Here is a 26,671-nt window from a genome sequence, read left to right on the forward strand (position 1 = left end):
TAGTCCTTTATTTTTATTCCTCGTATTTCCTCGTCTTGTCGTATTTGTATCATCAGAATCTCCAATACTAAAATGAACAACAATGGAGATAACGGGCAACCTTGTCTTGTTCCTTTACTAATCGTCAATTTCTTGGTCAGTTCATCATTCACTACAATTGCTGCAGTCTGGTCTCTATAAATTTCTTTAATTGCTCTGATGAATCTTTCTCCCAATTGTAGCTTTTCCATAGTGGCAAACAAAAAATCCCAGTTTAAATTGTCAAACGCTTTTTCAGCGTCTACAAAGAAGAAACCAACCTCTTTGTCACAACGCTTGTCATAATATTCAATAGCATTGATCACTGTCCTTAAATTGTCTCTTATTTGTCTGTCTGGCAAAAAGCCTGCTTGTTCCTCCTCTATGACTTCCGAGAGCCACCCCTTCAGTCTCTCCGCCAATATCTTCGTAAAAATTTTATAATCATTGTTAAGTAATGATATAGGTCTGTAATTTTTCACGTTAGTCAGATCTTGGCCCTCTTTTGGGATCAATGATATATTCGCTTCGCTCCAAGTCTCTGGAATTCTTTGATCCCTAAAAACTCCATTCATCACCTCTTTTAGGAATGGTGCCAGGAACCTTAAAAGTGGAACCTTAAAAGACTGAATCAAAAAGCTTTTGAGGGTGCTAATAAACCTGGGAAATATTTGGCATGGCAATTGAAGAAGAAAAGGGAAAAGAAAATAATAAATAAAATCTGTGAAGAAAATAAAACGTACCTGGAGCAGACTACCATTAGTAGAGCCTTTTATAAATTTTATGCTAAGCTGTATAATAAAAAAGAAGTAACTAAAGAATCAATAGCATCATATTTGGAGAAAACCAAACTTCCAGAGATCTCGGAAGCTTGGAGAAATAAGTTGAATAGTGAAGTAACTGATGAGGAAATAAGTAAGGCAATACAATCCGCAAATCTAGGAAAGGCGCCAGGGCCAGATGGACTTACGGCTAAATTTTATAAGACAATGGCCAACGAACTGGCACCATTCCTAAAAGAGGTGATGAATGGAGTTTTTAGGGATCAAAGAATTCCAGAGACTTGGAGCGAAGCGAATATATCATTGATCCCAAAAGAGGGCCAAGATCTGACTAACGTGAAAAATTACAGACCTATATCATTACTTAACAATGATTATAAAATTTTTACGAAGATATTGGCGGAGAGACTGAAGGGGTGGCTCTCGGAAGTCATAGAGGAGGAACAAGCAGGCTTTTTGCCAGACAGACAAATAAGAGACAATTTAAGGACAGTGATCAATGCTATTGAATATTATGACAAGCGTTGTGACAAAGAGGTTGGTTTCTTCTTTGTAGACGCTGAAAAAGCGTTTGACAATTTAAACTGGGATTTTTTGTTTGCCACTATGGAAAAGCTACAATTGGGAGAAAGATTCATCAGAGCAATTAAAGAAATTTATAGAGACCAGACTGCAGCAATTGTAGTGAATGATGAACTGACCAAGAAATTGACGATTAGTAAAGGAACAAGACAAGGTTGCCCGTTATCTCCATTGTTGTTCATTTTAGTATTGGAGATTCTGATGATACAAATACGACAAGACGAGGAAATACGAGGAATAAAAATAAAGGACTATTCATACAAGGTTAGAGCATTTGCCGATGACATAATGTTAATTGTAGAAGATCCATTGGAGAACATGCCAAAAGTGATAGATAAGATCAAGGAGTTTGGTGATTTGGCAGGTTTCTTCATTAATAAAAAGAAGTCAAAGATACTATGCAAAAACATGACTAAGCAGAAACAACAATTGTTAATGGAGACAACGGACTGTGAAGTAACTAGTAAGGTGAAATATTTGGGAGTTGAGCTGACTGCAAAAAATATAGATTTGTTCAAGAATAATTATGAAAAATTATGGACTCAGATAGAGAGAGACTTGATCAAATGGAATAGACTGAATCTGTCATGGTTGGGTAGGATTGCAGCAGTTAAGATGAATGTGTTACCAAGAGTAATGTTTTTGCTACAGACAATACCAATCATCAGAGACTCTAAACAATTTGAAAAATGGCAGAGGAAAATATCAGATTTTGTTTGGGCAGGCAAGAAGCCTCGAGTGAAAGTAAAAGTTCTACAAGATGCAAAGGAAAGAGGCGGAATGCAACTGCCCAACCTGAGACTTTATCATGATGCAATCTGCCTAGTTTGGTTAAAAGAGTGGATGACGTTAAAGAATAAGAAATTATTAGCCCTAGAGGGATATAAAAAAATTTTTGGATGGCATGCATACCTATGGCACGACAAAGTAAAGGTCAACTCGATGTTCCTACATCATTTTGTAAGGAGAAGTTTATATACAATCTGGAAGAAGTACAGAATTTACTTACAAGAAGGAACCCCCTTGTGGGTGGTTCCATACGAGGTGATAGATCCGAGAGCTGTTGATAATGAACAACAATGTTTAACATACAAAGAAATAACTAAAATTGAAGTATCTAAACTTAGAATAAAGACGCAAGAGGAACTATCACCTAACTACGATTGGTTCCAGTACAGACAGATTAGAGATTTATACAATTCGGACTTTGCAAAAGGGGGCATACGAACAGAGAACTCGGAACTAGAGCAGACCCTTCTTAAAGAAGACAAGAAAAGAATATCCAAGGTATACCAAGTACTGTTGAAATGGTATACTGAGGATGAGATAGTTAAAACACAGATGGTGAAATGGGCTATAAATTTCAATAAAGAAATAACAATGGAGGCATGGGAATACTTGTGGAAAACTACAATGAAGACAACGACATGTATCAATATTAAAGAGAACATTTTCAAAATGATCTATCGTTGGTACATGACACCAAAGAAGATTGCGCTAGGGAACTTGAATACTTCTAATAAATGCTGGAAATGTAAGAAACATGAGGGCTCCCTCTACCACATGTGGTGGTCGTGTGAGGTAGCTAGGCAGTTCTGGGGAGAAATAATAAGAGAAATGGGTACCACATAATATCCTTGTTGACAGGTTGGTAAAATGTGGTTTGGATCCTAGTACTATTAGGTGGATCTGATTGCACCCAAAGAGTGCTTGTTAATAGTTCTTCATCCTTTTGGAGAATAGTGACAAGTGGAGTTCCTCAGGGATCAGTCCTGGGACCCTTTCTGTTCAATATTTTTATAAATGATTTGGATGAAGGAATAGAGGGAATGCTGATTAAATTTGCAGATGATACTAAATTGGGAGGGGTAGCAAATACGATAGAAGACAGAGTCAGAATACAGGATGGTCTTGGCAGGCTGGAAAACTGAGCTAAAACAAATAAAATGAATTTCAACACAGATAAATGCAAAGTTCTACATTTAGGTAGGAAAAATCAAATGCATAATTACAGGATGAGGGAGACTTGTCTTGGCAGTAGCATGTGCAAAAAGGATCTAGGGGTCTTAGTAGACCACACAATGAACTTGAGTCAGTAGCGTGATGTGGTAGCTAAAAAGGCAAATGCAATTTCGGACTGCATCGTGTCCAGATCACGCAAAGTGATGGTATTGCTCTACTCTGCTCTGGTTAGACCACATCTAGAGTACTGTGTTCAGTTTTGGGCACCATGATTTCACAAGGATATAGGCAAGCTGGAACATGTCCAGAGGAGGGCAACGAAGAGGGTGAGGGGTCTGGAGACCAAGTCATATGAGGAAAGGTTAAAGGAGCTTGGTATGCTTAGCCTGGAGACAACTGAGAGGTGATATGATAACCATCTTCAAATACTTGAAGGGCTATTATATTCAAGATGACCCAGAGTTGTTTTCTGTTGCCCCAGAAGTTCAGATTAGAACCAATGAGTTGAAATTAAAAGAGTTTTTGGCTAAACATTAGAAATAACTTCCTGACAGTTAGTGGAACAGGTTTCCTCAGGAGGTGGTGAGCTCTCCTTTGGAGGTTTTTAAGCAGAGTTAAGATGGCCATCTGATAGCAATGCTGATTCTGTGAACCTAGGCAGATCATGAGAGGGAGGGCAGGAAGGGTTATATCAGTGCTTAATTCTCATGGCCCCTTCTTACATGACTAGGGTAATGCTGATTGCCACTTTGGGGTCAGGTAGCAATTTTCCCCAGGACAGTTTGGCTAGAGGATGAGGATGGCAAAACACCATCAGGATCCGTCAGGGGTCACTGAGGATGGCAAAACACCATCAGGATCCGTCAGGGGTCACTGGCGGTGTGTGGGGGGGGGGGGTAGCTGTGAATTTCCTGCCTTGTGAAGAGGGTTGGACTAGATGACCCTAGAGATCTCTTCCAGCCGTGTGATTCTATGATTCTATTCTATGATTTCTTTATATCCTTGGAAAGGTGGTCCATGGCAAAGAAAATCCAAAAGGAAGGTATTGCTTAGTGGTTAGAGTGACAGATTATAACCTGGGAATTCAAATCCCCACTCTGCTGTGCAAGCTCACCTGTGGAAGTTGGGCTCATCAGAGTCTTTCAGCCTAATTTGCCTCACAAGGTTGTTGTTGTGGTGATTAGGTGGAGAAAAGTTCCTTTGGATCCCAGATCAGGGAGAAAAGTGGGATATAAATGAAAAATTAAAATGCATAAATTAATAAGCAGTGTCAGGTATGGTAAAACCAAACTGGAACAGCAACAACTAGGAGGACATTTATCTCCTCACTCCCACCCCTCTTTGGGGGCATCCTCATGGGGGGGGCTACCAGCCTTGTGAAGAAGAGGCCTGAGATGTTCATGTAGAGGTAATCATGTAATCCTACTCAAGGGGTGACCATTTCCCCACATTTCAAGGGGGCAGCCTCAATGTCTAGCAGCACTAGAACCAAGAGAAAGAAGCCCGATCTCTGAGCCTTGCAACACATAAGGAGGCATCTCTGACCTCTGCTGCACATCTCCTCTGTGACCTCTCCTCCCCTACCTGAGCTGGCTGCATGGCTGGTCTTTTCCCTTCACCACATGGAGGAGACAGCGGAGAAGCCATCAAGGGTTTCTTTTCACTGCTGCCTGGGAGGGTGAGAAACAAAGAGGCTGTGAAACTTTTTTCTACAGGTACATTTTCTGTGCCAGTCTCTTGAGTCATCTTCGCTCCAGATTGATTTCTGGGTACAATTCAAAATACTAGAACTGATCTAGGAAGGCTTCTACATGTTTGGCCTGACATTACAAACAGATACTCTATATGGGGGAAGCCGTTGCTTCCTTAATCATCCATTGACTCCTCTCCTTGAAATGCTTCCTACCAAACTCTGTAAATCCATTCCAGGGAGATGAGTCCCTAACCCTGTCTGAAGCCAAACCACTCCGTCATTCCCTCTGAGGGAAGCCAAGACCCTCTTGCCAGCTCCACACCAGGCATGTGGGAGATGCCAGCTAGGAATGAAAATCTCCCCACTTGGTGAAAACTAGCCCTGCAGGAGAAAAGCTTCTGCCTTCTTTCTCTGCTTACCACGACACCTTTCAGTGGTAAGAAGATTTTGGCAGAGAGAAACATCCAAAAACACATTCCGCCATGCACATTCTGAAGTAGAGCTGCCTTGATTCCATGTGTGGAATAAACAGGGGGATATGCCTGAAATTAAAGCCATCCCTCCATCCTCTCAGGTCTCTGCCAACTCATTTTCTGAAATCATGATCAGGGTTGCCAACCTCCAGGTGGTATGTGGAAATTTCCTGGAATTATGACCTCCAAATTTCAGAGATAGGTTCCTGCTGAGAAGATGGCTCCTTGTAAGGTAGATCCTATGGCATTATACTCTGCTGAGGTGACTCTGCTCCCATACCTTGCACTCCCCAAACTTCATCCTCAAAACCTCTAAGAAATTTACAACCTAGAGTGGGCAACCCTAATTTGACACCTTCCCTCTTGAAGAGGGGAATCCCCTCCCTCCAAAATCACCCTCCCTCCCTTTCAGTCCCAGGGAGTGAACTGCCTCACTCCCTGGGCAAGGCCTTTTATACTCTCTCCCCAAGCTCCACCTGCTCTACTGCCATTGGCTCCTGCTTTTCATCCCATTGTCTCTAGACCCAATCCTGAGAAATGCAGTTGCCTAGGAAACGGGCCTACAGGAAAATTAGCAGCCAAGAGGCCTGAGCCTTAGGGAAAGGCTGTCTTGAGGACTACAGCAGGCCACACTCCCTCCTCAGCCTCAGGCCTGGGCTCCTGCCAACCCCCTTGCCCAGAAAGGGTCAATTAGAGAATTGGGGTAGATAAATTGGCCACATCCTTCTCTCTAGGACTATGACCAGGAGGAAGGTGACATGATATATTATGACATAAAACCATAAAGGTTAAAAAAAGAGGTGTGTCTTAAGAAAGGAGGGGGATGAGAGGGGGGGAAGGTGTAGGGAGGAGCTGAGAGTAGGATAGGGCAGCCAATCAGCGAGAACTGGCCTGCAAAGGGAGGGGAGGGCAGAACAGAGGGCAGAGCTGCCATGTTTGACATCATGCAGGCCCAGGAGTGTGCCCGTGTTTCCCACTGGGCCGATTTGGGCCCCTAGAGCGGCACAATGACATCACCCCCAGAAATGACATCATCGTACCACCCCAAGAGTGCACCCTGGAGGGCTTTCCCCCCACTGGACAGGTGAGTACTGGCAGGAGGGTGGAAGTGGGGAATCCCCTGCCCCCACCGGGGAAACAGCAACCCTAGTTGGGGCGGGGGGAGGGGGGATACAGGAAAATTGCACACCTTAAAAATCTGATTCAGAACCACATTGAGAAAACCACCAGGGAATGAGTTTGACATGGTCTTTACTACCTCCACTGGCAGAGAAATTCCACATTTTAATTATTTGTCATGTAAAGAAGTATTTCCTTCGTCCCTCCTGAATCTACCGCCCATCATTTCCTTGGATTTCCCCAAATTCCAGTATTTCCAGTATTTGGGGAAAGGGAGAAAAAGTTCTCTTCCTCCACTCTTTCTACTCTGTGTGTACTTTTGCAAACAGCTTTCGTGTTATCTCTTTGTTTTCTAAACCAAAAAGTCCCAGACCCTTCAGCCTTTCCTCATATGGAGTTCCAAACTCGGCATCATCTTGGCTGCCCTCTTCTGTACTTTTTCTAGCTGTGGATCATCCATATTGAGCTACAGTGACCAGAACTGCACCCAGTATTCCAAATGAAGCCACACTGTAGATCTATAAGGGGGCATGATAATGGCTGTTTTATTTTCAGCACTTTTCCCAATGATCCCGAGTGTGGAGTCTTCCTCTTTCACAGCTGCTGCAAACGGGGCCGACATTTTCATTGAGCTGTCCACTACAACCCTACGGTCTCTTTTTCTCAACCTCAGCAACTTCTGACCTCATCAGCATGTTGGCATTTTCTGTTCTGCTGAGCATCACATTAAGCTTACCCATATTGAATTTGCCTCGTCATGGCCCACTCACCCTGTCTAGAGATGTCTAGCTGCTGTTCTTTTAAAAACTTCCTGCCTCAAATGCAACATCATCATCATCATCATCCATGAGTCTTGGGAAATCAACACTGTAACCCCCAATATCTCCTAGTGAAGGGAAGATAGTCTGAGAACAAGGTGGGGTTTGTAAAAGAGCAAAACCAGCCCATCGGCTGCCCACCAACTCCTAAACAAGAGGCAATTATCAGTAGGTAAAATAAAGGAAAATACAAGTTCAAAGGAACTATCCCAAACCCTCTAATCACTTTTCACAAGTAAAAAAATATTTAAAGGGTTTATTCCACAAGGAGGAGTGCAGGGTGCACATCTACAGAACCAAAGAGGCAGTCCACAACTTTTATGTTCTTTCTGCAGCCTCGTGAAAGTCTCTCACACTCAGTTCCTGCTCCAGCTTGGCTGCATCTCGGTCCTGCTTCCGCTGCAGGTATCTAGATGCATGACTTCTGCTGTCGCCTCCTCTTCTAGCTCCTCTGTATGCTCCACCGGACGCTCCTTCTCCTCAAATGGCTTCCATCTCTGTTGTTCTTCAGAAATCTCCCTTTCCCCTCAGATCTCTCCTCACAAGATGCCTCCTGGGCCTACCTCACAAGGCAACAATACCTTCTCTCCCCAAACTTTGACAGAGGGCCAGGATCACATGGTTACCATCTACCCCCACCACAGTATCTTGGCACCCCAACATATTTACAAAAATAGCAATTGCAAATGAGGATTACTCTCTAAATAACATACAAACACCGATAATAATAAAAGGAGGTATCCATCTGTCTGCTTGTGAACCTGTTTGTCTGTCCAGGGCAGGCATACCTTATCAAATAAAACTTGGGTTCTCAAAATTGGCTTCCAGCTTTAGGGCATTAGTGGGAGCTGCAGTTCCCAAATGACATCCACCCACATGGCCTCAGGACCCCTCCACTCTCCCTGCCATTTGCAATGGATTACATTTACTTATGATAAATGAGGAAGGGCAGTGGCTGCACAGATTGGTAGGATAGAAAAACAACCACTCCCTGCATCTTCAGGGGGCTATTTTTCTTCAGAGGTGTCAGAAACCAGAATTCAAAGGCTGGAAAGTGAATCTTCACTTGCCAGAGTAGAAATGCTGCCACCAGCCCCTTTCAACTAACCCACAGCTCAAGCCCAAGAGGCCAGCCCCAAGCCTTCTGGATGTTAGCAAACAGAAGTCAACCTTGCAAGGTAGGCACTATGCGGGCTGAGTCCGGAAAACAATGATTTGGGTAACTTAGGGTAAAATGGCCAAGGTTGTGGATTCGGTAATGAAGTTTATTAAAGGAAGTGCAAAAATGCAAATTATAAAAAGTATGGAATCGTGCGATCAGGAGAAGCAAAATAACAACAGGCTAATTGGCTAAGCAAACGTTACTTTTGAAAACTTGCAAACGTAAATCAGATGTTAACTAGATGTTACCTTTCAGACAGGTCTCAAGTCCAAAAAGAGCTTCAGGATCTCAAGTCCAAAGAACATAGGAAAGATGACAGCTAGCTACAGGACTCCACTCAGAGCATAGCATAGCACAGCATTCAGAAGCAGACTGATCCTTCAGGCAGAAGTGACCCCAAAAGGGACCGAAGCTAGACTACGATACAAGCTTTTTTAAGGCCAACTGCCAGCAGTATAGCCTGACCAGCTTGACCTATGATGACACACTCCACAGTTGCCTGCCTTCATAGCTGGAGGAGAACTAATCACTCCACTCCCATAATGCCATGCGTTAATGAGAGGAATCCAAGTGATAGCCTCCCCTAATGTTCTGTCCTCGAGAGCTTCTAAGGTCTTGCCCCAGTGGTCTCATCTCATCCTCTTATCTGGCTGGAAACTGACAGTGTCATCTCTATGCCAGTCTCCCAGAAAACCTCTCTCTTTCCCCCCCGAGTTAATTGGGAATAAATCCCACTGCATCTCAGCTAGGCCAAACAGCTTGAACCCAAGTGTATGGAAGCATCAAGAAATGTGCTAGGCAAGTTTGTTTCTGGGCAAGCTTGCCTGTCCTGTCACCCCTTCTGGGGTCTGCTGAGGCGAAACATCAGCTGTCCAAGGCTGGCCTGGCTTTGGCCTCTCCCCCGTAGGCATCAAGTCAGAGGCCCAAGATGTGCACTTTTCAAAAATCTTTAAATTTTTATTGATTAGTGCAAAACAAAACAAGAGAAACATAAAGCAAACAGAAAACCCCAATCGCTGGCTACAAAAACACTACTGGCAAATCTATACATACATAGACATCTATAAAAGGTTTCCAGATATCTAGAAATAAGTCCTATGCAATTGCTGTCTATATCGATATGTTCCAATGTTGATAAATTCCTAAGATCCTCAAAACCAATGAATAACAGGCTTTTGCCTTTCCAGTGCTGTAGTATGTCTTTTAGCAACCGTAAGGACAGGGAGGGTCCATTTCCGTGAAGCTGCCATTTCTTCCAGGGGAACTGGTCTCTATGGGCTAGAGATCAGAAGTATTTCCAAAAGAACTCCACGCCCCACCTGGAGGTAGGCAACCCTATACTTATCTGTGGAGCACATTGGGGTGCATTGGCTTCTGCCTCAGCTGGGGTTCTGCAGTCACTGGGTCTTTCTTCCCTGCCCTCTAGCCCTCCAATGGAGGAGGGGCTTAAGAGGCTGTGGCTGCATCAGCCGGTGTGAGTTAGCTGTGCCCCTTTATTCCACTCAGGGGGACGTCATCAGGCACTACTCTATGACTGCTAATGTTGCCAGAGATTCCAGCATGCCAACTACCCGATCTGGACCAAGCAGAGTGGCCCATGTTCTTTCTCCACCCCTACAAAAAAATATCCATAGGGATCCATTTCCAGCCTTTCTATAGTTTCTCCCCTATGTATTCTTGGATGGACAGAATTTTTTCTGCTCCAACTGAAGGACAAATTCTGGACATTTATATGTTTTTTCCCCCCATGAATTCTTTGACAGGAATTAAGGTTTCAACTGTGACTGGAGGTTTTCCCACAATCCAGACATTTATATGGTTTCTCCTGTCTCAATTCTTTGAAAGGAATTAAGGTCTCCACTGTGACTGAAGGTTTCGCCAAACTGCAGGCATTTATATAGCTTCTCCCCTGTGTGAAGTCTTTGATGGACAGTAAGTGTTCCACTTTGAGTGAAACATTTTCCACACTCCAGGCATTGATATGGTTTCTCTCCTGTGTGGACTCTTTGATGGGAATTAAGATTTCCACTGTGACTGAAGCTTTTTCCACACTGTAGGCATTTATATGGTTTCTCCCCTGTGTGGATTCTTAGATGGGAATTAAGGTTTCCACTCTGACGGAAGGTTTTTCCACACTGCAGGCAAGTATATGGTTTCTCTCCTCTGTGGATTCTTTGATGGGAGTTCAGGCTTCCGCTAACACTGAAACTTTTTCCACACTCTGGGCATTTATATGGTTTCTCCCCTCTGTGAATTCTCTGGTGGTAAGAAAAGCTTTCACTATACGTGAAACTTTTTCCACACTCTAGACATTTATATGGTTTCTCCCCTGTGTGAATTCTTTGGTGGAGAGTAAGGTACTTATTCCGACTGAAACTTTTTCCACATTCCAAACATTTATGTAGCTTCTCCCCTCTGTGAACTCCTTGATGGACAGTAAGTTTTCCATTTTGACTGAAACTTTTCCCACACTCCAGACATTTATATGGTTTCTCCCCAGTGTGAATTCTTCGGTGGACAGTAAGCTTTTCATTTCGACTGAAACTTTTTCCACACTCCAGGCATTTATATGGCTTCTCCCCTGTGTGAATTCTTTGATGGACAGTAAGTTTTCCACTTTGACTGAAACTTTTTCCACACTCCAGACATTTATATGGTTTTTCCCCTGTGTGAATTCTTTGATGGGAAGCAAGTGTTCCACTCTCTCTAAAGCTTTTTCCACATTGTTGGCATGTATATGGTTTCTCCCCTGTGTGAATTCTTTGGTGGGGAAAAAGAGATGTACTGTGACGGAAACTTTTGCCACACTCCAGGCATGTATATGGTTTCTCTCCTGTGTGAATTCTTTGATGGGAAATTAGGCTATATTTGCACCTGAAACTTATTCCACACTCCAGGCATTTGTATGGTTTCTCCCCGGTGTGAATCTTACGATGGGAAATTAAGCTACATTTCCACCCAAAGCTTTTTCCACACTCTAGGCATTTATATATTTTCTTTTCGTTATAAGTGTTCCAATGAATATTTATAACTGATTTTTCAGGAAAATTTTCCACACTTGCAGTGAGTTCATTCCTATTGTCTCTTTCGTATAGTTGTTGCAATAGAGAGTCGCTTGCCTCTAAAAGTCCAGAAGTATTTCTCTCATTATAAAGATGTCTTCCTTCTTCCTTCCTGAGGGCATCACAATATTCAACCTTCTCTTCTAGAGCTGAATTCATATCCTCTTTATCCATCACTGGATGTTCTTTCATTTCATTTTCTGACTCCCTCACGGCTCCTGCTGACAAAAAGAGAAACTGATGTGATGACAGTACACTTTCCCCAACTATCTGTGCCAGAATTTTCTACTCTGCCTTCCAATGGTTGTGTTTGTACTCTGTGAATGCTCAGAGGTTTAACTCACACAGGCCGTAGCCAGTTCTCCCCCTCACCTTCTCTAGTCCGTCTAAATTCCAAGCCAAATAAGTTGCAGAGTAGCCATTTGTATATTAAATGAACAAAGCTCAAGAGGACAAAACAGAGAGAACATACAATAGAGGTTTTCTGCCTCAAAGTGTACCAATGGTTTCAAGTTTCTCTTTCCATGCTGGGTGAATTTACAGATAGGAGTGTTGGGGGGTGGGTTGAGGGGAGAAGAAGGGCATCTGTTAAGAGAGGGTCAGCCATTCATGTTTTTACACATGGAGGAGGGACTGAAGAAAGGTGGACAGCCAGATGGAGAAGGTAATCTGGACAAAGGGAAAAAGGAAAAAAATCCCAACCTGAAATCAAGTCAGGAACCAAAAGATTGAGCAACAATAAAATAAAAATAACATTTTATTGCATAGTGCACAGACTGACAAGATTAAAAACACCATGTATGAAATACCTTTAAAAACTCAGAACATGGTATACACCAATCACAACAATATATGTGTGGACATTATGTTTACACATAAATATTGACCAAAGATCAAGCGTGTTTTGGCCCTGGGGGTCTTCTTCAGTGGTCAAAAGCGTGTTTTGGCCCTGGGGGCCTTCTTCAGTGCCAGTGAAGTTCCGGATCAGAGTCAAGGTTCTGGTATTGACCTATAAGGCCCTGTGCAGACTGGGACCAGCGTTATCTATGGGACCATCTCTCCCCATATATTCCCCAGAGGACACTCCGATCAGGGGACAAACAGCTGTTGGTGGTCCCTGGCCCCAAGGAGGCCCGCCTAGCCTCGACTAGAACCAGGGCCTTTTCGGTCCTGGCTCCCACCTGGTGGAATGCTCTGTCTGCTGAAATCAAGGCCCAGCAGAACTTACTATCTTTTCGCCAAGACTGCAAGACAGAGTTGTTCTGCCAGGCATATGGCTGACGTGTGGTATTATGTCTTCACAATTGTTTTAATAAAGGATATATTAATTGAGTACTGTTTCACAAATTTGTTTATACAGAGTAAGGGATGTAATAAACAATTTGTATATTCTTTTGTTTCTCTTGACACAACCATATACTACACCATATATTGCAACCTCCCTAGACCTCAATTATACAGGCATCTTATGCGTTCTAAAAACAATTCATTAAAGTGTCCCGTGCTCAAAGTGCTATCATGGATGTTATTAAAGTGCAATTGCTTTTGGCATCTTATGACACTATTTCTCATATAGAACTCGATTTGCCTTGCATACAGGTACAATACAGGTACAGTATAAGGGTAATTCCAGACACTGTGAATGTCACAGATCAAAAGGACCTATAATCATAGGTTCACGTAGTTGGTTCTGTGACTGCATTCTCTAACGGACGGTCCAGATCCTTGTAAGGTCTGTTTCCAAGCTTCTTTCTCAAAGAGCACAGATGCTGGAAAATAACTTACGGAGGGAGGAGAGGATGGCTCTAAGGAACTTGAGATCTGATGACTCTATTATAATAAAAGAGGCTGATAAAGGGGGTGCAATTGTGCTGATGGATAAAAAGGACTACATGAAGGAAATAAATAGACAGCTAAACAACGAAATGGACTATAAACCCATCCCAAACGATCCTGTAAAGAAGATCAGTCTATTAATAAAGGTGACAGTGGATGAAGCACTAGCCCTGGGATATATCACGGAATTAGAACATACAGGTTTAATTAACCCGTCCCCTAGAACACCAGTTATGTATATATTACCAAAGATTCATAAGGAGGGGTTTCCCCCCCCAGGGCGCCCAATAATATCGGGAAGTAATTCGGTTTTGGAACCGTTATCCAGGTATTTGGACTTCTTTTTGCAGGGCTTTGTAAGAAAATTACCTAGTTTTTTACTAGACACAGGGGGTTTCGTGAGGAAGTTTGAAGGTTATAAATTACCAACAGGGGCAATACTGGCAACACTTGATGTTGCTTCATTGTATACCAACATCCCACATGAAGAGGCACGCCTAGTGGTAATGAATACCTTAGATCAGAGGGAGTCTCTACACCCACCCACCTTTTTTCTGATATCACTGTTAGAGATAATATTAGAAAATAATTATTTCAGAGTGGAGGACGACTTTTATGTTCAGCTCCGAGGAGTTGCGATGGGATGCTCCGCAGCACCTTGTATAGCAAATCTCTTTATGGGATGGTTGGGAAAGGATTTTTTTTTGCAATCCCGCAATTAATCCATTTTGGAAAGACATTATCATATTTGTCCGTTTTATAGACGACCTTTTCCTAGTGATGAATGAGAATGTTGATATTCAGAATTTGGGGGACTGGATGAATGGTATACACCCCAACATCAAGTTCACTTGGAATACTAGTAGGGAGTCCGTGGACTATCTGGACGTGACAGTATACAAGAAGGAGGATGGAACCTTGGCAGTAAAACCGTTTAAGAAGAGAACAGACAAGAATTCACTACTTCATTACAGATCATTTCATCCAGGACATCTAAGGGCTAATCTACCGTTGGGTCAGTTTTTACGACTAAAAAGAAATTCCACCAGGGAGTCTGATTATATTGCCCAAAGTAACATCTTGCAGGAACATCTTAAACAACGGGGATACCCTGATAGGGTTTTAATTAAAGCCAGACTACGTGCTGATGAAATAGCCAGGGAAGATTTAATTACACCAAAGGAACGAACAACAGGGGAACGAATTGTGGGGGTCTTTGATTATAGCAATAAAGCCAATGCTATTAGAAGGGCAATTTTGAAACATTGGCCACTTGTCAGCGACATCCCAGGCTGTGGGACCCCTCCTTTAGTAGCCTTTAGACGGACACGGAATATTAAAGATCAGATCATACATTCAGACTTGAACTATGACAATGACCCAAGGGGTACAGGACTACCAAGAGGTCTGTACAGATGTGGTAGATGTAAACAGTGCTCCCTAATAATGACCACAGAAGACTTGAATCAACTAGGAATTGAAACCACACAAGAATTTGTTAACTGTGGCACGGAAGGAGTGGTATATGCCCTGAGATGCCCATGTGGATTATTGTATGTGGGAAGTACTGCACGTTCCATTAGAACGAGACTCAGTGAACATCAGTCTAGGATTAAGAATAATGTAGCAGAGGCTCCTTTGGTCCAGCATTATCTAGAAAAAAAGCATAGTGAAAGGGAAATGTTGTTCACCGTTTTATTTAAAACTCGGAAGAAAGAACACATAGCAGCAAATAGGGAGTTGCATCAAAAGGAGACATTCTGGATATATAAACTCAACACTCTTATGCCAAATGGCTTAAATATAGCCAACGATTACACCTGCTTTCTGGGATAATAACAATGTTACTTTAAGGACGGAGATTGTGTGATTAGGGCGTGGATGGCTTTCTGTAGATAATACAGCTGTTAGTCAATGGGACACAAATGGAAGTAATTGACAAATCAAAGAGGGATATGGAAGGTTAACTATGATGAATCTTTGAGTGAGTATATTGTAATATGAATATACTAATGTATGTTTTAAAATTTGGGAATGTATTATATTGTTATGTGTATTTTCCAGCATCTGTGCTCTTTGAGAAAGAAGCTTGGAAACGGACCTTACAAGGATCTGGACCGTCCGTTAGAGAATGCAGTCACAGAACCAACTACGTGAACCTATGATTATAGGTCCTTTTGATCTGTGACATTCACAGTGTCTGGAATTACCCTTATACTGTACCTGTATTGTACCTGTATGCAAGGCAAATCGAGTTCTATATGAGAAATAGTGTCATAAGATGCCAAAAGCAATTGCACTTTAATAACATCCATGATAGCACTTTGAGCACGGGACACTTTAATGAATTGTTTTTAGAACGCATAAGATGCCTGTATAATTGAGGTCTAGGGAGGTTGCAATATATGGTGTAGTATATGGTTGTGTTAAGAGAAACAAAAGAATATACAAATTGTTTATTACATCCCCTACTCTGTATAAACAAATTTGTGAAACAGTACTCAATTAATATAGCCTTTATTAAAACAATTGTGAAGACATAATACCACACGGGAGATTCTCTGTTGTGACAATTACATTACCGTGTTGCTCTATTTTGTTGTAGGCATATGGCTGAGGCTGGGCCTCCGCTAGCCTGGAAAAAAGGGGTGTATAAAACCCCCCTGTGAAGGCTGTCCACCATCTTGTTTTAAATGTATTGTTTTTAATGAATATGCATTTTTATTGTATTTTAATTGTATTTTTAATATGTTGGTATCTGCCTTAAGCCTGCTTGCAGGGAGGGTGGAATACAAATCTGAAATAAATAAATAAATAAATAATATTTTCACACACACAAAACTACAGCATTATCAGTATAAAATATTTCTTTTTCAGGCCAGGCAGGTTGTATATGAGTCCTGAAATCAATAAAAATACTAATGTAAGGCAATTATATACTGACTAATGCCAATTTTTTTTTTTTGCATACTGGGAATTCAACTATGGCCCTGGACAGATTTGCATATGTAAATTTCTAGGAATAGCATTGGGGCATATCCTATGCCATTTCATTGACATCCTAATTGAATTATACATCTTTATATACCCTCTATATTATTTTATTCACAGAACGCTTGCCTTTTGTTGCCATCTTTGATGAATGAGGCTCCTCAATCTATGCACAATTGATTTGTGACTAGTATTTGGAGCTCCACTTTCCTAATGTAAGTAACTTCCGTTCTTCTCAAGATTTAATGCAAAAACAACTTTTGGGACTAGTCAGTTTATTATAATGTATTTACATCGGTATTTTTATTGATTTCAGGAACCATATACAACCTACCTGGCCTGGAAAAAAATATTTTTATACTGATAAAGTTGTAGTTTTATGAGTGTGTGAAAATAGTTTTTGACTACTGAAGAAGGTCCCCAGGGCTGAAACGCATTTGGTCTTATGGTCAATATGTATTGTGATTTGTTGTAATTGGTGTATACCATGTTCTGAATATTTAGAGGTATTTCATTCATGGTGTTTCTAATCTTATGAATCTACACTGCAATAAATTGTTATATTTATTTTATTTTCTTGTTGCCCAACCTTTGGTTCCTGAAGAAGGTCATGGGACATGAACAATAAGTGTGAAAGTATTAACTTATTTCTGCCTATTTCTTTAACATCACAGAGGTAAGTTTTAGATTTTGGTAAAAAAAAAAGGGTTTCCCCCTTTTTGATTTTCTCTATGTTCAGATGTCCTGGGGGGACAAACAGGCACAGGGAGGGGGTGGCTAGGTGGAAGTTGGGAAGGCGAAAGAGCTGACTGGTGCCCCTCCATCACTGGCACCTTAGACTATGGCCTACAGCCATGTAGTGGGGTGGGCTGCCCCTGTGTCGGCTGATTCCTTTATCATAGTCTGGTTGCCAGCGGACAGACTTTAATTCTAATTTGAGCCAGATGGGGGTAGCAGAGAATAAACCCAAGGTGTAAAAGGCTGGGGAAAGGTCAATTCCTTCATATGGTCTAGTAAATGGAACAGAGTAAATCTCACATTCCCCATAGTAATAATTGGGTACCACAACTGGCATGACACAAAAATTAGAGCATTAAAGTAGGGCATGAACTAAATCAGCTGCTGTAGAGAAGGCAAGAATACTGAGGTTTAGTGTCTGGAGACCCTTTCCAATGTCTTATTTGGGGAGTCTGGCCCTGTGACAGACTAGATGGTATTGACTGATCTGTAGCTTGGGGCAATTAAATGGAGAACAACATTTCACTTGGATGGCGATTGGAACAGGAGCAAGGGAGAAATCTCACTCTGGTCTGATGGCATGACGAATGGGACACCCTTACCCCCAAAATCAATCAAAAACTGTACAGCAACCATGGCAGAAAGGTGGAAGAGCAGCCCTTAACACTGACCGATATTATTACACTTCCAGGTTAGCTGCAATTTCATCCTGGTTTAGGAAAGACAAAATTAGAGAAGATTGGGAGGTTGAACTATTAGGTAGTGATACACCTTAAACCATTTGGGTACGGAGACAGAAAATAATTCATTATGAAAATGGAGAAAATAATATTTGTAGAGCCTTAGAACAAGCATGGGAGAAATGTCAGAGATCTTTAGACACAGAGTGTCTGTTCTGTCAGGAAAAGAATATATGCAGGCCTTATATATGCAGAATATATATATGAAAGAATATATGCAGAGGAGTGGGGAATCAAACCCGGTTCTCCAGATTAACCACTACACCAAAGTGGCTCTCAGAAGGAAGTTGCCTATTATCAAAGGTTCAAGAGCTAAAAGCACCATTTCAGCATTCTCAACCATCTCAACTATCTTTTTGAAGATAAACTCAAACTGTGAGGATAAACAAAGCCACAGAAATCCACCAGAACCTTGGAAGGAAGCACAGGCAAGACAGATCAAAGCAGCTACCTGCCAATCTCGCTCCTTCATCAGAGCCCAGGAGAAACAGCTCTTCCTCCTCTTCCATCCAGGATATGAGTTCAGGTTTGGCAATCTGAGGTCCTTTTAATCAGAAAAAAAAATCACAAATTTGTAAGTCTTCTGTGGGGATATAAATCCAGCAATTTGAAGGAAGCTTGACTCTGTACTCCACACCACCCCATTACTTGCCTGTTGTGTATTTCTGGAGGGGCAGTATGGGGTCAAGAGTCACCCATCTTTTATGAAACCTTGGGGGAGCACACATACTTGGCCATTCACACATGCACCCTAACTCTGGGTCACTTGAAACCTGAGCCTTTGTATACACACATTGCAGATTGGTGCAATCCCCCCCCCCCACCTTAAATCATTTTTAAAGGGTTGACTTAAGAGCAAAGGGAAAGATTGACAGTAAGTCAGAAAACTGAAAGGGCATTTGGCAATCAAAACATTGGGCAAGCCAAAATACTTAAAGTATCTGCTAGGTAAGTCCTCATTGAACAGTTACTCAGATCTTGGATCATTAAGACGTCCCCCTTATGGCTAATCCGTGAGAGAGTTGCGGGAAGGTGCGCATGTGGGAAGGTGCGCATGTCTCTGAAGAACACGAGAGCAGGAAAGAGAATGCAAGAAGGCTTCGGGGTTTGAGAGGGAGAAAAATGCTGGGGAGATGGATCTGAAGGGGGGTTGGCAGGAGCCAGAGAACCAGGGGATCTAGAAAGGGGCACCGGGTGCCTCCACGGCAGGAACCAGAGCCGCTGTCAGAGCAGTGATGGAATATTTGCTTACAAAACTCAGGAGATGAGTTTTTGCCCCTATCATTAATGCAGGAAGGAGACCACGTGGCTCTCTGGAACGTGTTAAGACATTTGGCTTAGGAAATCCCTTGATGTCCTCTGTGATGTCGGTTCTTTTTGTCACAAATACTGATCATTTCTTGTGGCTAAAATCTGAAATGATCTTAGTAAGTCCGTGTCGGCTGTTCTGAGGATGAGCTTTCTTGCCAAGGGAGCCTGGAGACCTCGTTTTACATTGTAATGAATATTGGTATTATTTCCTCTGACTGTGATCAAGCTGCTTTTTCCCCGTTGGCCTTTCAGCATCATCTTCAGAAACGAAAGCGATGTGGGGAGGCTTTTCACTGCCACCATTTCTATTTTCTGGGGTGGCCGGGAGGCCTTAGATGACTATAGGGGTGTTGTCATAAAAGTGGCGCTGGAAGCTCTGTGCCTGCTCCCTGCCCAAGTGGGATGGAAATGCCAGCTGAGAAATAACGGAAGTGGCAGGGAAGCCATCAGAATTGCCACATCTCCGCCCAGACTGGAGGGAAGCCCCTGCTTCGACCGCCCCACCTTCCCCAAACCAAGCATCATTTATCAGCTCTTCTGATGCCCTCTCACAAGGTTCAGACCCAGGACTGCCAGGCAGGGGATCCCTCTCTGCAAGGAGACACCAGAACCCCTCCCACATCAGAGGAAGAATCACAGAGGGTGGCAAAGGGCAGACAGCCTGGCCACGTCTTTCCTCACTAAGGACTTCCTTACAGTCACCCCTCCCGGCAAGAAGGAGACAGCCCAGGAGAAAAGGATCCTCACCCAGAGAGGCCACGTGCCCAAAATTTTCCAGCATGACTTCCTTGTAGAGAGCTCTCTGGGCTCGGCTCAGCAGGCTCCACTCCCCCCAGGTGAAATACACAGCCACCTCTTCGAAGGACACCCGGCCCTGGCAGAAGAAAAAGTAGGCCTTTCTTTAGATCACTGGAGAAGTGGTCCATGAGAAAGACGATGCAAAAGGCTGGTGTGGCATAGTGGTTAGAGTGACAGGCTAGGACTCTTGGAGAAGAAGAAAGCATTTCTTTACCTCGCTGGAAAAATGGTCTAAGGGGAGGGGGCAAAAACAGAGAGAGTAAATTTATATCAGAAGTGCAGCACAGAAAAAAGGGGCTGGGAGAAGAGGGCTGAGAGGGGCGGCTGAGGGACAGCAGCCTTGTGGGGAAGAGGCTAGAGATGTCCATACTGTAGAGGGCCTAATCATTTTCCATGGGAAATGCATGGTCCTGTACTGTCTCATAGTCCTTGCTTGGGATTCTCTGCATTCTAGGCAGGGGGGGGACCACTTTCAGCCCCCCCTCACACTGGACAGCCAGTGCCAGAATGGAGGGCAGCAGGATTTGAGGCCAGTGGCACCTCATAGACCAACAAGATTTTAAGAGTGTAAACTCAGGGCTCCCTCCATCAGAGCTTTGACTCCAGAAAGGACATACCCTGGGAACCTCGTTGGCCTCTAAGGTGCCACTGGACTCAAATCCTCCTGTTCTACTGAAGACCAACATGGCCACTCACCTAGAACTGAAGGGGTCTGAACATCTGAGACATGCAACAGAGAAGGAACCACTGCCGCCGTCTGATGCCCGTCTCCCATTGATCCCCCCGCACAGTACCTGAGCTGGCTTCATGGTGGCTTTTCTCAATTCAAAACACAGAAGAGATGGCGGGAGAAGGTGTCAAGGATGTCTTCCGCCTGCCTGAGAGGGAAAGAAATAAAGAGGGTGGGAAACCTTTTTTAGTACACACACGTTTTCTGTGCCAGTCCCTTCAGTGAACCTCTCTGGACTGGCAGATGGCCATGATGCGTTTCTGTGGCAGGGAGGTTTTAACAGAGGGAAATGGTGTTCCACCACCTACAGTCTCAAGTGAATCTGTCGCATTGAACCCATACAGAAAAAGCTGGAGAAAAGTGCCTCAATTAATGCCACCCACCCCACCACCTCAGGCCTCTGCCGGCTTTGTCTCTTGGACATGAAGACCAGATCTGAGACTCGTGCCAGAGAGGGACCATCTGTCTTGCCTCCTCCTGACCCTGAACCAATCCTGCAACTGTGATTAATAATCAATCTACTGGGAAAATAACCTTCCTACATGCCCTGCAGAGCAGAGAAACAGCTCCAGAGACCCGAAGGAGGGAGAATGAGAGAAGGGGGAGGGGAACCATCTAAGGGGCTTCCCACCAGGGGAAAGGCTTGTGTGATTCCCCTACTGCTGCTGCTGTGAGATAGGAGTCCAGGGGCAATGGGGCTTCCTTCCACAGGGCAGATTTCCCTGCCTCAGAGCCAGGCTGCAAGTGACACCTTACACAGGTTGGACACTTGTCAGCTTACCTCAAGTTTTGATGGGAAATGTAGGCGTTTACAGCTTGGCGTTCCGTTACAGCTGCAAGACCAGGATGCCTACATTTCCCATCAGAACTTGAGGGATGCTGACCAGTGTCCAATCTGTGTCAGGCGTCACTTGTAGCTTGGCTCTCAGTCTCCTATGTGTGTGCCCCTCCCCATGCACATATGCCACAGCGGCTTTTCCAGTTTAATTTAAAAATTAGCAATTGAATATTTGCATAACCTGATAGACACATGGTCATAACAATGCAACAACAGCAAAGTGCTGATTAAACAAATCAAAATAGCTTTTGCTGTGGCAGGGGAGGGAAAATGGCTGCCCTTTGGGTGGGACCAAGAGAGCCTGAAGTGGCACCTGGCCAGGTATGGCCACAATCTCACAGCAAAACAGTTTTGGAAGAGGTGAGACAAAGGCTATGGGAAACTCCAGGAGGTGCCCAAATGCTCCCTGATGCTGTAGGGAAGCAGGGGGATAAAGCTGCCCCCCCCAGCATATCACCTGTCTGGAAAAAGTCTAACACCCCGGCCTCCACTTCCCAAAGAGAAAAGGCATACAGCGTTGATGCTGAGGAGGAAGGTTTCATCAGAGAACCCCCTTTCCACTCTTCAGCTTCTGTTTGGTGTGGGTCTTCCAAGGGTCAAAGTCTGCCCCCCCCCATTTAACACTCCCCCTCTTTTCAACTCCCTTAGTCTTTTCTTCGGTGCCCCCATATCTGCCCCATCGTCCTGCCCCAAATCTCCCTCTATTCCTTCCCCTTTCTTGCATTTACTCCATCCTTCTCCCGCACCCCAAATCTCCCTTTCAGCCCCACTCCTCTCCCCCCCACATCACTGCCTTTCCTTCCTACGTGCCTCCGGCACCTGAAGCCACTGCCCAGCCTCCAAAGGTGCTGGGTTTGGATTCTGCTCCCAGGCTCGCTGCAGAGACCTCACAGTGCTACACAAAGGGGATAAAAGAGGCTCTCTCTGGGGCGGGGAGGGGGGAGCAGGAGGGAACTGAGGGCCCCTGCTGCTCCCCCCTCCTTTCTCCATGCTTTGGTTTTTGCATTACAGACTGCATCGCATTGGATCTTGCATCGCGGCCCCCGCCCCATATCCCCCTGCTCCCCTACCCCAAAGCCCCTTTGAGCTCACTCGATCCCTCCCAGCCGTCCAAACAGCAGCCTGACAAAGAAATGGCTTCGGCAAGCAAGGATGACAGGAAATGGCGTTTTCACACAAACACCCCCCCCCCATGTGCCTCTCTAGGACTGTAGCTCGCTCCCTTTAACCCTTTGAGAGTATTCAGTTGCTGGAGGGGCCCCGAAAAAAAAATCTATTGCTGATGGAGTCTGGAGAGGAGGGGCTGAGGACAGAGACCGCCCCCCCCAGCCTTGATGGGGCTCCTTCCTGCAGGAGGGGCTGCCCCTCTCCCTCCCCCTTCCTGGACGCTTCAGTCTGGGCAGGATCCAGCCCGTCTTTCGCATTCTGCAATTTCTGCAGGGAGGGGTGCAAAGTTAGGGAAGCCAAAAGGGCACTTCTGGCTGACAGCTGAGCCCTCGGAGGGGCGCCCAGTGCGGAGGGGGATCCAGGAAGAGGCGGAGCTCACACACACACACACACCCATACACAGACTCTCTCTCTCTCTCTCTCTCTCTCTCTCTCTCTCTCTCTGCCTTCCCTGAGGCGGCATTCAAATGTGTGTCATCGCAGCCCAGCTGGATTTGAGCCCATTGGCACTTTAGGGGCCAACAAGATTTTCAGGGCAGAAGCCTCCGAGGGCCAGAGCTCTCTTTGCTGGATCCGTCTGCAGAAGGGAGGGTGGACTCTCCAGAGCTCATAGCCCTCTGCCTGCCGGGACTCAGCGATCTCCGCTTCGGCTTGCATCTGGCAAAAGAGCTTTGACTCCGGAAAGGACACGCCCTGGAAATCTGGCTGGTCTCTAAGGAGCCCCTGGATTCAAATCCTGCTGGACTTCTGCAGACCAACAGGGCTGTCCACTAAAACAGAGTGAAATTGGGCTGGTTGAGAGCCCTTGAGAAGGGAGTGGAGAAGATTTAAAAGGCGTTTTGGCTGGGCCTGGAAACACCCCCCAGAGGAGCTGTCTCCCTCCTTCCCCCAGAATCACCCAGTGAGGTTCCCCCAGAAGTCCAGCTCCGAAGTGGGACCACCAGCTGCATTGGTGCCTTGGGCTGTGTGTTTGTGTGTGCTGTGTGTTTTGGCATGGAGGAAAACAGTTGCGGTTGGGAGGAGAGCTGTCCATCTCCTTGTCCGCTGTGGCATGAAGCCAATCGGACCATCTTGACCCAGGTTATCTACAGATCCCCCCTCATTTGCACTGAAAGCTACAGCTGGTAGTGGCAGGCCTACGTTATCCAAAATGGAAGCTGCAGGCTTTAAAACTGGCTGCTGGCTTTAGGATAAAATAGCCTAATCTACCTCACAGAATCAAAAAGAGTCCAGTGGCATCTTTAAGACTAACCAACTTTATTGTAGCATAAGCTTTCGAGAATCACAGTTCTCTTCATCAGATGCATGGAGGGCAAGAAGAAACTAGTCAGATATAGAGGAGGAGAGGGGAGGGAGGAGTAGATGCAAACTGCTGCTTCTGATATGGAGATCAGTTTGCTTCTGTTAAGGAAATCAGTTACTTCTGATAATGAGATAACCATTCATAGTCCCTAATCTACCTCACAGAGTTGTTGTGAGGATAAAACGGAGGAGGGAGTCCTGTGTAAAGTATTTAGTGTCCTCATTGGGGAGAAAGGCAACACAGGCAGGGAAGGGAGAAAATATCCCCTTTTAGTAAACAGAAGGGATTGAAGAACCTCTCTGAGCTATCAGAGCTAGTAGGGGTTTGTTAGTAGTTTCTGGTTTTCTAAGGGGTTCCTTTTTCAATTCCTGCCCTGCCACTGAAAGTTGCTGGCTGACCTAAGGCCAGGCCCACATCCTCAGCCTAACCCACCTCACAGAGCTGTTGTAAGAATAAAATGAAGGTCATAATAATGTTAAGTTACTTTGGGACCCTGATTGGGGAAAAAGTGGGGTCTGACATTTGTTATCAATCTAATTTTGCTTGCAGTTTGCCAGGAAAGGGTGATCTCTACGGTTATTGCTTTATCCAGTGCAGCTGCAACCACTAGAGGGCCCTGGATCCTTTTCAGTCTGGCTTCTGGCCGGAGACTGCTTTAATAAGTCTGGTTGACAACATCCAAGAGGAAGGGGCAGAGTAGATTCTCAGGTGAACAGTGAAATCCTAAACAGATCAGTAGACCATCCAGGGTTCAGTGAGAATCTGGAATTTTTTTTACCTCTGTCATGACTATAAACTAAGCTGCGCTCTGTCAGTTGGTCTCATTCACTAAAGTGGGAAGTTGGAGAGGTTGCTATTTTCTTGCTCGCTCCCTTTTGGGCAAGACTTCTACAAAATAAGGAACAATTGTGCTTATGGTTGCATAAGACGTGGCAACACCCACAATAAGTTCTTGTACCCATGAAGGCTTTTATATCCAAGACCCTGTAACTATGGTCATTGTACAAAAGTATAAAAAATGTGTCTGGATATCTCAGAGAGTGCATTTTAAACATACTTGATGCACTCCATATAGACTTCAGGAAGAGGAGGGGAGGCAGCGCCTTTCTAGCCCCCTCCAAATGGGTCTCCACATCAAGGCTCACAACACTTCTTCTGATGACTTCTTATGTAGTCCAGATGCAGGAGTGTCGGGTAGGGGCTCCCTCTCCACAAAGAGGACCATAACCCCTCCTATAGCAGAGGACAGATCACGGAGGGTCTCAGAGATCAGCCACTGGGCCCAGGACCACCTCCTCCCTCATTAAGCAGAGGAGTTAGCCGTGTTAGTCTGTGGTAGCAAATTCAAAAAGAGTCCGGTAGCATCTTTAAGACTAACCAATTTTATTGTAGGATAAGCTTTCGAGAATCAAGTTCTCTTCGTCAGATGCATGATGATGATGCATCATGCATCTGACGAAGAGAACTGTGATTCTTGAAAGCTTATGCTACAATAAAATTAGTTAGTCTTAAAGGTGCTACTGGACTCTTTTTGATTTTGGTCAAATATAGAAGAGGAGGGAGAGAAGGGGAGGAGAGAGAAGAGGCAATTAAGGGGGGAAGGGGAGGGTGTTTGATGCCCTCATTAAGGACTTCCTTATGGTCTCTCCTCACAGTGAGAAGGAGACAGCCTAGGAAAAACGGAACCTCACCCAGAGAGGCTACGTTCCCAAAATTCTCCAGCATGACTTCCTTGTACAGGGCTCTCTGCGCTGGGCTCAGCAGGCTCCACTCCCCTTGGTGAAATACACAGCCACCTCTTCAAAGGACACCAGATGCTGGAAGAAGGAAGAAGAGGAGAGTCTCTTTATATCACTGGAAAGGGGGTTCATGAGGGGGGGAAATCCATAAGGATGGTGTGATGTACTGGTTTGAGTGAAGGACTAGGACCTGAGATGACTGAATTCGTATCCCCTCTGTGCCATGGAGGCTTGCCCAGGGGCATTGGTCCCATCAAAGTCTCCCAGCCTAACCTGCCTCACAAGACTGTTGTTGGGAGAGTTAAGTGGAAGAAAACAGTATGAAAAGCTGTGTTGGGTCCGTGACCAGTGAAAAAAGAGGGACATAATTTAAAAGTAAGAATGAATAAATAATAAGCAAAATCACGGATGGTAAAACCAAAGTGGAGCAGAAGTAACAAAGACGAGGGAAATTAGGCTCCCCGCTCCCTGTTCCAGTCTCCCTTGGGGACAGCTTAGGGCCACAGGGGATGTCCTCATTTTGCATCTGATGGAGAGACCTGTGGTTCTCAAAAGCTTATGCCTCAATAAAATTGGTTAGTCTTAAAGGTGCTACTGGACTTTTTACTGTTTTGCAACTACACACTAACTCATCTGGATCTATGACTCATTTTGAGGGTGGCCAGAATCTTTGTGGGGAGGTGGCCAGAGATGTCCATGAAGAGGAGCAAATTCCTTTCCATGGGAAAGTTGAGCCAACACAAGGCATAGGGTTGCCAGCCTCCAGGTGGTAGCTGGAGATGTCCCAGAATTGCATCCAATCTCAAGGC

At 44.5% G+C, this 26,671-nt stretch overlaps 1 pseudogene; it reads right to left on the bottom strand.

Moving 5' to 3' along the window:
* Positions 1-9,544: 9,544 nt before the first annotated feature.
* Positions 9,545-26,671, bottom strand: part of LOC129327968 (zinc finger protein 850-like) — a 63,467-nt pseudogene continuing 46,340 nt past the window's right edge.

The sequence above is a fragment of the Eublepharis macularius genome, chromosome 4 (genome assembly GCF_028583425.1).
Source record: "Eublepharis macularius isolate TG4126 chromosome 4, MPM_Emac_v1.0, whole genome shotgun sequence".
NCBI lineage: Eukaryota > Metazoa > Chordata > Lepidosauria > Squamata > Eublepharidae > Eublepharis > Eublepharis macularius.